Source organism: Macaca fascicularis, chromosome 14, assembly GCF_037993035.2.
Source record: "Macaca fascicularis isolate 582-1 chromosome 14, T2T-MFA8v1.1".
Classification (NCBI taxonomy): Eukaryota; Metazoa; Chordata; class Mammalia; order Primates; family Cercopithecidae; genus Macaca; species Macaca fascicularis.
The window spans coordinates 91,770,711-91,785,607 of record NC_088388.1 but is presented as its reverse complement, the minus strand read 5'-3'; the positions used below and the strand labels follow the sequence as shown (position 1 = coordinate 91,785,607).

The 14,897-nt window shown below is 41.8% G+C and overlaps 1 protein-coding gene across 9 annotated transcripts in view; it reads right to left on the bottom strand.

Moving 5' to 3' along the window:
• FAT3 (FAT atypical cadherin 3) overlaps positions 1 to 14,897 on the bottom strand; it is a 687,971-nt gene that overhangs the window by 183,312 nt on the left and 489,762 nt on the right. The window lies entirely within an intron of this gene.

Below are 14,897 nucleotides of genomic sequence, written 5' to 3'. Positions count from 1 at the left end.
GTATACATATATACATAAATGTAAAAGAAAGTTCTGAAAGATTATTTACCAAAATTTAAAATGCAATCATCCGTTCATGGAAAAATTATGAATATTATTAAATGTTTTTATTTGCTTATCTTTGTCTTCTGTTTCTGTTTTTTTAAATTTTCTTACAATGAACATGTATCATATATTAACATAGTTACATGTTTCACATATTTCCATAATTGGAAATAATTTTATTTTAAAAAATCCTAACATAGGCACTATGTAATTTCTAAAAGAGGAGTTTTGGAATAGGCTTTTTCTCCCGTTCACCTGGGTATGTACATGCTTTACACCATGAGAAACTGAGTTCACTCTTCCTTACATGTTGATGTCCTTGTGGCATGACAGGAACTTTTAAAGGAATTGCTTCCGGAAGCATCATTTTTGAAGACGGGTAAATGGTTTTGTGCATGTATCAAAGCACACATCATGGGTCTGTCACGGCCTTGCACAGAGATATTTGTAATTCTTCATTCAGAGGTGAAGCAAGCATGCCCTGGCTACTGCTGATAGAGACAGAACAACACCTTCTGTTGTAAAAAATGCTAAATAAAAAATTCCATTCTGTCCTGGCTGACACCAAACAAACGCATCTCTAATTCCTGCATACCTCAAGAGTCTGTCTGCTGCTGTTATGTCTCCCTGCCAACAAGGCTATAATATTGCTTTAAATTTGACTGCAGCCTTTCTGACTTTTTCACCTAATGAGAAAAGGTTCTTAGACCTTGGATGGTAAAGATGGGACATGCAAAGTTGAGACTTTGCCAAAGTTATTTGCAGTGACAAGAAGAATGCCATATACCATGAAGAGAAAATCTCAGTCATTTGGTATCCTATGGGATCAAAATTTGCTTTCATAGTCTTCAGTTCAAAAACAAAACAAGAACAAATTAAGCCTCTCTCAATATGGGGAAAGTCAGAACACTGGATCGGTCAGTCTACTTTGTGGTACTAGTTTAAAGTGCTTAGTTTAAAGTGCTTTGTCTTTGTGAAGCTTCATAAGAGGGCTACTAATGAGTACCTATACATTTTCAAAAATATTGACCTTTTTCTATTTTATTTGAAAGTAGTCACCTAAAAGTAGATTTTATTTCAATTATGTAACAGCAAGGTATACATCAGCCTGGAGCTTAGCCCCACATCTAATTTTAAGACTTATCATCATCTTTAAAAGTCTAGAGTGGCATGCCAGGAATTATAATGGGTACCTCATGAAAAATCTAAGATCTTTCTTCTGAATTATGTATTTATGATCTCCCGAGGATGACAGATTTCAGGTAGGCAAAAGTGATTTAGGAACTGCTTTTAGGCTCCAAACAGGAGCTGGGGTTGGCAAGCCACTTCAGTACAGACTGGGATGCAGTGGGAGAAAGCCCTTCCCTGTTCTGCATATTAGCTGGCACCCCAAGGGCTCCGCAAACCTCTCACCTAGGTGCCTCCTCTGTGTGTTTACTGTACATTCTGTGAATCTCTGGACAGTACATATCACTATATCCTGCAAAGCCTGGATTACCTGGGTTGTGGGTTACCTGGAGCCCTAAACTTCAACTTAGCCAACATACATCAAGTGCATATTATATCCCTGGCATTGTTTCAGGTGCTGGGGTACAAAGTGGAGTAATCTGGCCCTTCCTCCTATGAGTGACCTTCACTAAAGGTAGGGCCAGGAAGAGACAGGATGAGAAATCTCAGTGGAGCTTATTTTGCAGCTTGCTAATGAAGCTAAGAATAGCCTGAAGGAGAGGTGGAGTTTGAAACTACCCAAGGCAATGATTTTTAAATGATGGTATCTGCTGCTGAATATTAACCATGCTGTGGGCTACCTCCACAGAACATCTCCTGAATAGTCACATCCAGTTTCGTATTTCTACACAATTGAGGTTTTGACATCTGAATGAAACACAAAAAAATTCCCATTAGATGTCTAAATGTTAAACACATTGACTGTATTAACAAATAAACACAATTTAAGACCTTAAAGGGGTTATGATTCTGGGAGAAAGCTTAGGGGTTAGTGATAAGGCTGGATAGGCCTGAACATGGCTGACCTGAGGAAATTAGCTATTTTTCCTGGTTTTAAGACTAACTAATTTATGGAGCTCCAGGATGCTTGGAAATGCTACTGCTCTGTTATTGGAGCTTGGGTGCTTCGGTCTACCTATTGGATGCTGGTTTAGAAAGTCATAGAGAAGGACTGTAGATCCAACAGTAGAGATCTAATGACCTTCATCATAGCCATGCCAGACCCGCGGTTGACTCATTAGCCAGTCTTTGGAGAATAAGCTATTCCAAATTACATGGTTACAGCTTATTTAAGTGGATGGTGGCCAGTGGAAGCTGATAAATCTCTAAAATTTTGGGATCTTCTTCAGAAAAGGGCTGAAAAAATTAATACATTTTTGAGTGCATACCATGTGCCAGGAACTTCTGTAGTCTCATTCATAGATGCTATCTTATTAAAGTATGGTAAGTATATTCAACAACTATGAACAAAACTATAAATATGACACATAATATAAGGCCTTAAGTGTTCTGAATTTTGTCACAAGATGACTGCTTCAGGAATCACATGGAAAATATTAAAGCTTCTAATCATAATAGCTAACATATTAAACACTTAACATGTGCAATGCATGTGCAACATAAATATCTTCACCAAATCTTATAAAGGTGTTATTATTGTCCCAATTTTATAGGTAAGGAGATGGAAGTTTAGATTAAGCAGTTTGGCTCTAGGTCACACAGCTAGTGAGTTATTATGTCTGTCTCCAAATCTTGTGCATTAACCACCTCTATCTACATTTATAGCATGTTAGTTTGATGTAAATGTAAAGGGACAATCACATTTAGGACAGTGTTTTATAAGACATTTTTTTCACTGTTTGATTGAATAATTGTGTAACATCCATACAGTGCTATACTCCCAAAAATTAAACAACCGAATTTATTATAGGTTTTCCCAATTTTGAAGGCTGGTATTGTTCCAAGATTCTAACCTATTTTCCTTGGCTCTGACGTGCAGGGCTGTCCTGAATTATTTTCATGACAATGTTCTGCATCCTCACGCTGACAACTCTCTTGGTATTTCAGTAAACCAGTCTTGCCACAAAATAGATGAAGTTGGTAGCCCCCAATTTGCCACAAAAGCAAGTTGCTTGAAAGGTCTTGAAACAACAGCTCATTTGAACAAAGCTGTCTGCTGTAGGCAGGAAGCATGCCAAAGTAGTTTTTCCTGATTATTAATAGAAGCACTTGAGTTGAATTCCATATTTTAAACTTGCTGTCATTACATTTTAAATTTTCCCACAGACAGATTTGAAGTCCTCAACTGGGTCAAACACATCAGATGTTAGGCATGAGCTTCAGTGGTTTGTGAAGGCCTCGATAAAATTAGACTGGACAGATCATTCTGTAGCTCAGAGAGTGTGTGACATAAAACAAACAAGGAAAGCCACACAAAGGAAAGAAGGAAAAGGAGCCACAGAAGTAAAGGGCAGAGAGTCAATTTACCATCATTGTACTATGGGGAAGAAGCCAGTCTGGGCTCCCAGGACGGGGGATTCACAGTCAGGAGTTCTCACGACTGTTCAGAGACATGCAGGAAACTTCTAACCTCTTCTGTAAGAAGGTAGAAGCCATTTGTGCAATACCAACCCTTCAGGGTAATAGGCTCCCTTCCACTAACTCCCAGAACTCAGCCAGAGGTTGTGGATATTACAGTTGCTTGGCTCAGAAGACTAAAAGGAAGCAGCAACATAGCACCACATTTGGAACCATTCACAAATGAAAACAAAGCACAGTCTCAGCTCCCTACAGCCTGTGTGCACAGCTCAACAAGCTGTGACCTGCCCAGAGCAACTATCTGCCTGTGCACCACGGGTGAGCAGAGCAGTCAAAACTGGCTCAATTCCATTGCCAGGCGGAGCCACTGGGTGGAAGAACCTCCCTAGATCCAAGTGAACTGGTTTCATCTACTGCTGCTCTACTAATTAGTGTTCAGGTTTAAGGAGAAACAAAACAAACACAACCTTTCACAAACAGGTAAATTAGAGGTGATTATTCATGGAATCAAAGACTTACTCCAGACAACTCTCCCAATATATGTAAGTGTTTGCCTGCAGCTTGTTAACTAGTAGGTCAACCAGGAGCACAGAAAAGCAAAGTTAAAAAGAGCTACTGTCCGATGAGATGCTCACACAACTTGAGGTACCCCAAAGATCCACAGCACCCTTCCGTTCCTTGGCTCAGACAGAAACGCCTGTGTGGACAATTGTTCAGCTGAGATCCCAACCAAGTCCTCATATGCGATCATTTCCAAAGTCAACAGACTCTCTTAAGACTCAGCCGTAGGCTCATTTCTTATTTATTTTTAAGGGGACATTTTAAAAGATGGGTACATTCTAAAAGATGTGAGGTGAAGGGAAAATAAGAAACTAATTAGATCCTACAAAATATGTGAATTACTTACTTCATTCTGAGAGGATTACAAATTATGAGGCAAGTAAGAAATCTTCCTTTCTGTCAAACGTTGCAAAACAGGGGTTCGTTGACTTACAGTGTTTTTAAAAAAATGATGGAGTTGTCAACATGTAATATAGAGAGATGTGGAATGCAAATGTGATTTGGTTTTTTGGAAAGAAATTAAGACTTCCTGCTGATACTGGGCCTACCTGCTTTCATACCTGCTGCTGGCAGAGCCTCTTTAGAAGAAGGGGCAGGTGGAATCCACTGTTCCTCCCCCTCCAAGTCCCCACTGCCCGCACACATGCTACTCCTCTGAATTCCTTACCTACCCAGACCTATGGGCATCTTGTAATCTCTGTTTTGAATGTACTAGCTCTGAGAATTAATATTTGCTCTGACAGGTTTGTTTTTCTGCATCAGATTCAATATTTACTCTTTAGACAATAGGGAAATTTAAGTGGTACATCTGCAATTCATACTGGTGGGAAGATCTCAAAAAGGATTATTCTTAAGGGCCCATACCAACCTGGACAGTTCTGTAAAATTAGGAATAGTAACCCTCGCTCCCATCCCACAAGCATGCCACCACCACCACTACCACTACTGCCACCATTACCACCACCACCACCATTACCACCATCTCCACCATCACAATAGTCACTGCCACCCTCATCTCCATCCTCACCACTGCCACTACTATAGTCAAAACTGCCATCTCCTCCACCACCACCACCATCACCACCACCCTCACACCACCACCATCACCACCACCATCACGCCACCATCATAGCACCATCACACCACCACTATCACACCACCATTACCACCACCATCACATCATCATCACACCACCACCATCACACAATCATCACACCACCACCATCAAACCACCATCACACCACCACAATCACCACCACCACCACACTACCACCATCACCACCACCACCACACCACCACCATCACACCATCACACCATCACACCACCACCATCACACCATCACACCATCATCACACCACCATCATCACACCATCACACCACCACACCACCATTACACCACCACCACCATCACACCATCATCACACCACCATCATCACACCATCACACCACCACCAACACCACCACCATCACACCACCACTATCACACCACCACCATCACATCACCATCACACCACCACTATCACACCATCACACCACCATCACACCATCACACCACCACCATCACACCACCATCACACCACCACCATCACACCACCATCACACCACCACCTTCACACCACCATCACACCACCATCACACCACCACCATCACACCACCATCACACCACCACTATCACACCACCACCACCACCACCATCACATCACCATCACACCACCATCACACCATCATCATACCACCACCATCAAACCACCAACACACCACCATGATCACTACTGTCACCACATCACCATCACATCATCACACCACCATCACACCACCACCATCACACCACCATCACACCACCACCATCACACCACCACCAACACCACCATCACCACCACCACCAACACCACCACCAACACCACCATCACACCATCATCACACCACTACCATCAAACCACCATCACACCACCACCACCACCATCAACACCACCATCAACACCACCATCACACCACCATCACCACCACCACCAACACTACCATCACACCACCACCAACACCACCACCACCACCACATCACACTACCACCAACACCACCACCATCACCATCACACCACCACCATCACACTACTATCACCACCACCACCACCACCACTATCACCACCACCACCACTATCACCACCACCATCAACACCACTATCACACCATCACACCACCACCACCACACCACCACCATCACACCATCACACCATCACCATCACACCACCACCATCACATCACCACCATCACATCATCATCACACCACCATCATCGCACCATCACACCACCACACCACCATCACACCACCACACCACCATCATCACACCATCACACCACCACCAACATCACCACCATCACACCACCACCATCACATCACCATCACACCACCATCACACCATCACACCACCACCATCACACCACCATCATCACATCACCATCACACCACCACCATCACCACCACCACCATCACCATCACACCACCACCACCACCACCACATCACACCACCACCACCACCACCACCATCACCACCACCACCACCATCACACCACCATCACACCACCACCATCACACCACCATCACCACCACCACCATCAACACCACTATCGCACCACCATCACACCAGCAACCATCACCACTCCTTGTTTAGCTAGACTTGGAATGTCAATGGCTATCCCTAAGTAGTCTACTATAACCTTTTTGGGGGATTATTTAAGAATGACACGAGGCCATGCGCGGTGGCTCACGCCTGTAATCCCAGCACTTTGGGAGGCCGAGGTGGGCGGATCCCGAGGTCAGGAGATGGAGACTATCCTGGCTAACATGGTGAAACCCTGTCTCTACTAAAAATACAAAAAATTAGCCAGGCCTGGTGGTAGGTGCCTGTAGTCCCAGCTACTCCAGAGGCTGAGGCTGAAGAATGGCGTGAACCCGGGAAGCGGAGCATGCAGTGAGCCGAGATCACCCCGCCACTGCACTCCAGCCTGGGCGGGCGACAGAGCAAGACTCCGTCTAAAAAAAAAAAAAAAAAAAAAAGAATGACATGAATTTAGAAAAATCTCCTGCTGAGGAGGGGTTTGTTCCTGGGCAAGAAGCATTCTTGTGGGTAAAGCACTGGGATTTCTGAGAAAGGTATGCTGGCAACACTCACTGAGAAGAATGGAGGAAGGAGGCACTCGGGAAGCTAGAAACTTGAAGGCGGGGAAGGAGTTAGGAAGCCGTGTATGCCACAAGAGGGCCTTCTGTGGAGACTTTTAACTTGGGAGATAATTCTCCCTTGGGATATGGAGCATGAAGCATGGGAACCCTCAAATTTAGATGGAGGTTTTTCTACCGTATTGTAGTTGCTGCAGTCCCTAATAAAGTCTGATTCATTTGCATAGCCTTGTGAGGTGGTGGTGTGAGGAGGGGAAGGGGCAGGCCAGTCGATGAAATCTGGCTGCTTACTGGTCTGCTAGGGCTGCATAACCAAGGAACATAGACTAAAGTGCCTGAAACGACAGAAATTTGTTTTTTCACAGTTCTGGAGGCTAGGAATCTGGGAAGGTATTGACAGGGCTTGGTTTCTTACAACACCTCTCTCCTTGGCTTGTACAGACAGCTGTCTTCTCCCTGTCTCTTCAAATGGCCTTCCCTCTGTACATATCTGTGCCCAAATTTCCTCCTCTTATAAGGACATTAGTCAGTCATATTGGATTAGGGCTCTCTCCAATGACCTCATTTTAATTTAATAACCTCTTTAAAGGCTCTTCTTTCCAAATCCAGTCACATTCTGAGGTACTGGAGGTTAGGATTTGAACACATGGATTTTGGTGGTGGGGGCTGGTGCACGATTCAGCCCATAATACATGTTTTACAGTTACTCCTCTGCTGAGTCCAAGCTGGTACCCACCATGTGGACACAGCGTCCTCGCAGACGGGCTTGGTCCTGGAGCTCAGGGCACAGCCCAGCAGCAGAGTGAGCCTTGTCCAGAGCTGGGTGGATGGGGCAGGCCAGAGTACCAGGCTCTGAGGATTAGCTGAGGGGGTGGTGGATGGACAACCAGAGTATGAGAGAAAACCTGCTCTTTTCAGATGCATACAGACTGATCCTTGAGGCTGGGTTAACTTGACACCTGGGTCAATCCCTTATTACAAAATGAGAGTGAGAAAAGATGATTCAATTTGCCACATTTCAATAAGCTGATGGATATTGGTAGCCATATTTGTTCCATAAAGAGAGAAAGACCTATCCTGGGCACTGCCATGAAGTAGCTGTATGACCTTGGATCGCTCTCCTCTTTTCTAGGTCTCAGTTTCTGTATCTATATAATGTGAGAGCACAGTTGGGAATATATGAATTAATAACAGTTTCTTGATGCCAAGACAGCAGCTAACAAAAGTAGCTCCCTGCTTGATCTGCAGTTTGGTACTCTAGGAGACCTTACTGTGAAAGTCAAAGGAAAAAATGTCCAGTGGGAAAAACATACCAATTTCAAGAAGAAAACCTTGGTACTTGGCCCAATGCCAGGCCTTGAACAGGCATTCGATAAAGCTTTTATGAAAGGAAGTAAAAACAGAAAGAGTGCATATCAACTTTATCGAGGTTGATACAATAAGAAAAACAATGTGAACAAATGAGAGAATGGAAGGAATGAGTGGAAAGAGGTCAGAAGCTGTGTCACAGGGCATTGATCGTGCGTGGTGCCTCCTGGGAGCTCCAGAGCACAGAAGGTGTTATCAACTCTCCTTCTGACGCTGATGCCTGCTCCATGCTGCTATTTTTATGCACAGACATACCATTTTTTGAGGGCCCATGGATACTTCCTGCAGAGTTTTCTGAGGGTGGCAGAAAGAGACGCCTAAGGAGAGAAACTTCCATTTTTCTTGAAGTTAAATTACGAAACTATGGACTGTTTAATGGGTTGAAATGAGCCTGCAGTTCTTCTCCACCAGAAATTATCATTATTTTAAAAGCAGATGCTTTACCAAAGTAAGAAACTGCTAAGGGTGTACTCTCACCAAAGAAATCAATTTGCATCCTAAGGCAAGAGAAAACGTTATAAAAACTTAATAAAGAGCAATATTTTTTCCCTCAGAAAATAAAACTATAAAAAGGGATGAGAACTTCAGACCGGAAGAAAAAATATTCACATGAGTTGTATGTTACAGAGGACAATGAATGAGTTTGTTAAAAAAGACAGATACTAAATAATATACATTCCTGTGGATCCAGCCTATTCCTTTGTAATCTGTTATTTATACTGACTTCACTATTACATTTAACCACATTCTCTGGGCTGTTCCAAGTTCTATGCATACATATGATATAATTTCTCATCCACTGTCTTTACACTGGTTACTGGGCCTTGTCATCTTCTTTTCAATTTTTTTTTTTTTTTTTTTTTTGATTTGCAAATAAAACACTCTCTGTGTTCTCTTTGGGAGACTTTTATCAGAACCATCCAGCCCTGAACGGAGAAGCATTTCAAGATCAAAAGGGAGGCAAATAATACTCTTCAGCAAGCAAGATAAAGATTCACACATAATTAAGCCAGGACTATAGGATTATTTAAGTAGATGTATCTTTTAAGAATAATCGAAGTGCTATAAGCTTTTCAAACTGCTGGAGCCAGTCCAGGAAAAGAAAGGGAACTGGCAGTGTGTTTGTGGAGGACAAGGGGAGGAGGAAGGAGATGGAAAAGAGGGAAAGGACAAGCAATAGGCAACTGGTGTCTTTGTGTGCCAGGCCTTCCATGCAGTTTGTGAGGCAAGTTTATTAACCCCATTTTCCAGATGAAGAAAAGGAGGATCAAAGTTAATTTAACTTGGCAACGCTCATGCAGATGAAAAGAAGCCGAGCATGCCTGCTTTCTGTCTCTACGTCCATGCTCTTTCCTGCATGTTAATTCTCTCCCCTTCAAGGTCTCATTTAGGAGTAAAATAACGTATCTTAATGTAAGCATTCATTCACACACTTATTGAGCGTTCCTTGTTTCCTGGGTGCCAAACAGATGCTTGAATACAGAGATGAGTAAGACATTCTGTGCCGACAATGGCTACCATTCATGGAATACGTACTGTCTAACAAACGGTGTCCTGAGCATGCTTCACCTGTCATTTAATCTACTCTTTATACCAACCCTATGGCAGGAATTGTTATCCCCACTTTACAGATGAGAGAAAGGGGATCCAGAGTAGTTCAATAGCCCATCTAAGCTCTGTGAACAGTACCAAAATACAATTACAGGCACACCTGAATTTAACATTTGAGCTTTCCCACACTATCTTAATTCACTGTCTTGATAAATCAAGTTGCATGCCCACAGGGAGCTTAAACATCTCATAGGTAAAAAAAAAAAAAAAAAGGAAAGAAAATCCAAAACACCCACCCAAAACAACAGAAAAAACCCCACAATCCATACAAGTGATTATATAATAAGAAAGAGTTAGTGCATTTATTTCCTATTTCACAGCTGCCTTCTCTGATAATGAAGTAATCAGGGCTAAAGTCACAACCAACAAACTAAAACGTTAATTCACTGTTTCATTTACGTGTCCGTTATCAACTCTCGGCATCTGTATGCTGGAATTAGTCTTCTATCTCCACTATAATCATAACTGGATATCAAGGAAGGTATATGACTTTGAACAAATGAGCTAAAAATTCTTTATTTTTGCATTTTATGGTAGGAAGAGAAGATCAAGCCAATATTTTCACATAACAGACTTCCAAACCAGGCAAGAGTTAACACTTAGAATTCACTGAAGAAGTATAAGCTGTACTTGTGAATTTGCCTACAGTTCTTTGCTGCTCTTGTTGCTTTAGCAAGTCTTTGGATTCTGATAATGACAACCCTCCTTTTATAGTAACAGATTTTAGGCAAATGCTCTACAGACTGAAAAACCCTTGCAGCCCATACACCATCAACCTAAATATCTTAAACCAATGTAGAGATGGAGTGTCAGCAGTATACAAGTAAAGTGCCTTCTACCACGGGGATAGCAAACTACCAACAAATCATTAATGTCCTCCTGGTTATCTATTCAGCAGTGTACCTGCCAGGTCAGCTTCTAAATGGGTCCTTTCAAGAAGAGTCGATTTTATTTTATTGGGAAGGACAGATATGAAATAGAGCCAGAAGGTTAATATGAGTTTAAGAGGAGCATAAGGTTATCTGGGCAATTAAACGCTCTCCAGGAGGTTAATTACCCACACCTAGGCCTTACAAGCCACAAACTATATCAGCAGTTTCAAAATTTTGTGTCTAACAGACAACTCTATTCTACATTCTCAGTGATATCATTTCACTTATTTTTTGCAGGACTAAGTTAAAGTAACATTCCTTCTATGGTCTATTTAGGAAAAAAAAAAAAAGAAATGTTGTTCAAACTGCTGCAGCAATGTCATATAGAAGAAAAAATGTGGCCAAAATTGTACAATTTTAGAGAGTGAGAGTAAGACAGTGTGCATAAGACAGAGAAAAGGAGAGAGAGGACAGAGGGAGAGAGAGATTGAGATTGAAATTGAACTGGTTTCTGAAAGCCTTAGTAGATTTACTAAATGAAACTGTGTGTGGGACCAGCCTGGGAGCTGGGTAGGGCAACGAGGTTGCTGGAGGGCAAGTTGGTATGTTTCTGATGACCTGTGGTTTTAAATGTCTTCACTCTAAAGACCACAGAAAAGCCAGTGTGCTGTTGCTAGCTGAAATCATGATAGGATTTGTGTTAGACCTACTTGACCCACTGCCCTCACCCTCATTCAAACCACCATCATCTCTCACCTGGATCTCTATAAAAGCTTTCCACATTTCCCTGCTGCCACTGGTCATCCTTGACCCCCACCCCAAGCCTGTCTCTGCCCAGCAAGGCAGTCAGTCATCACTTATGATGGCAGTCACATCATGTCACCCCTGCTTAAAGGCTTTCCATTGCATTCAGGAAAAATTCAAAATCCTTACCACAGTCCCCTCTGTTTGCCTTTCCAACCCGCTTTCCTATAACCCCTGCCCTCCCATCCCCACCCTGCCTTTACACTCTTCATCACAGTGGTCTTGATTCTATTTCTTGAACAGAATCTTAACATCATGTCATCAAATGCCACATCAAACAAGCCCTCCTAACTAGTCTACTGAATGTTGCCTGTCACCTCCCCCCCCAACTTTCAGGCACTATCATGGAACCTTCTTTTAGTGGCTTCAGAGAGCTTCTTTCTGAAGTTACAGCACTTATTCATTTCCATGTGCCTCCCCATCCTTCCTGCTCACTTTGTGTCCCCAGGACTTAGGGCAGTCCCTGGTACATGGAGTGAGTACAGGGCTTGCTACCTAGGGCTCCTTCTGCATTTCAGTGATCTGGAGCTTCTATCTTTCCTGGAGTGGAGTGGTGCTGTTAAATCTTTAGAAAGCTTCTAATATTATGTCATCATGTGATAATACTTAAAACCACAACAATCAACAATGATAACCACACTTTACTAAGCACCTGCTTAGCACCAGATACTGGACTGGATGTTTTACATGTATTTTATATTTTAATCTCCCAACAGCCCTATAAAGTTGTTCATTGCTATGCTATCCTACTTCCCTGTGCAGATGATACCAGGTACAAGTTGAATAGCCCTAATGTGAAAACCCAAATTCCAAAATGCTCAAAAATCTGAAAGTTCTTGAGGGCCAACATGATGCTCAAAGAAAATGTTGAATGGAACATTTTGAATTTTGGAGTTTTGAATTAGGGATGTTCAACTAAGAATACTGAAAACATTCCAAAATACCAAACATTTCAAATCCCAAGCATTTTAAAATTATTTTTTATAACAATGCATAATAGATGTATATAGTTTCAGGGTACATGCGATAATTTAATACATTCGTGTACTTGTGAAGATCAAATCAGTGTACTTGGGTTATCTATCATCTTAAACATTTGTTACTGCTTTATGCTAGAACCATTTTAATTCTTCTCTTCTAGCTATTTTGAAATATGCAATAGATTATTATAAACTCTAGTCACCCGAATGATCTATTTAATACTGAGTCTTATGTGTTGTATCACACCATATGTTTGTACTAACTTATTAACTTTCCTTCATACTCCCCACCCCATCCCAAGCATTTTGGATAAGGGGTACTCAACTTGTACTGATCAATGATATTCTAGATCCCAATCTGTGTTAGTCCAAGGTACTAAAACCTTACTCAGTATTTATGTAAGTCTGTAAAGGATCCATTCAGGGTTCTTTTGGGGAGTGAATTCAAATGCTTGCAAAATATTCTTCCTCTTTGCTCTACTATAGTTCCATCCTGTGACAGTCACACTGCACCACAAACCTCCTGATGACAGAGACCACCTTGCAAGGGACTGGGCAGTAAGTGATCTCAGCCAGACTCCTCAGATTAATGAGACACCCTTCCTGCTTCCTTCTGAGAAGTAATGGGTTCAACTATCTAAGAACACAGCCTCTCCAGGTGTCCTGGACTGTCTTCTGGAAAGGAAAGAACCCCACGAATATAATATAAGGTCTTATTTTTCTGGCAAATGTACTTAAGTTCTGGTCCAGGTAGGTACTGCAGTCTGTTAATAGGATTTTGAAAAAAGAATTACTATAATTATTTTTTTTGGCAGCCTGGAGCCTTTTATCTTTATGAGATGATAGTAATGTTTTAAAAGGATTATCATAGTGTTGCATGATGATGACGATAATAATAATAATAATCCTTTATTATATGCAATGCTTTAAGAGTTTTAAAAATACTTTGATACAAAATAGAAGGTTTGATTCTAAGAGTGATCTTTTGAGGTATAAGGGATTGTAATTGTTTGCCAAATTTCATAGTAGGGGAAACTAAGGTTCAAGGCAATTAAATAACTTCAAGCTATTCACAGCAGGGCAGCTTCAAGACCCAGGTAGCCTGATTCCTAGTCCAGTGTTCTTTAAATAAATCATGACTGGTGAGCTAATTTAAAGTAGGAGACCAGAAGAGATTCTATCATAAGATTTGAAGTGTGTGTTTGTGTGCATGTGCATGTGTATGTGTGTGTGTGTGTGTGTGTATATGTGTGTTTGTATGTATGTTAGGAGGGGTGGTGGATTCCAGAAAGTGATTCTTAGGAAATAAAAGATTATTTTAGAAGTGTAGACACATTATAAAACCTTAACAAAGCCTTGAGTTCCTAAGCATTGTCATCTGTTTCATATCACACCGTCACAATTAAATCACGGTGTCATACAAACTACCCAGGCTTCAAGCGTCCCAATAAAGACACTCGATACTTAAAGAAAGAACGTTCTGCAAAGCTCTTTCGTATTTATTTTCTCATCTCATAGCTTTTTATTCTCTCTCCAGAAATAACGCTTTTAGAGTTTATTTTGCTGCAGTTTCTGTCTTAATGAATTAAAGGAGTCCATTTTATGGTTTCAGCAATAGTCATCTCTGGCAGTGACTCAACCAGCGGCTTTCTCTCAGTTCTTTCCCCAAGAAAAGAAAAGAGGAAAGCAAAGCTTCCTCATAAATGGTGCACTTACACTCTTTCTCTTTTTACATCTGTGGCCCCAGTGGCTCACAGGGCTCTGCTCCTGAACTTTCTTTTCCGATTACTGACACGAGGGCCTGAAGTCAAGGCAGAGATGATGATACACCATTGTCTTCAGCAAAAGGCAAAGGCTGCTCTACCACCCTGGCTCAGCACACAGCAGCATCTTGAGAAGAACACACTAGAAATCCCTAAATTCAGAACATAGCAGCC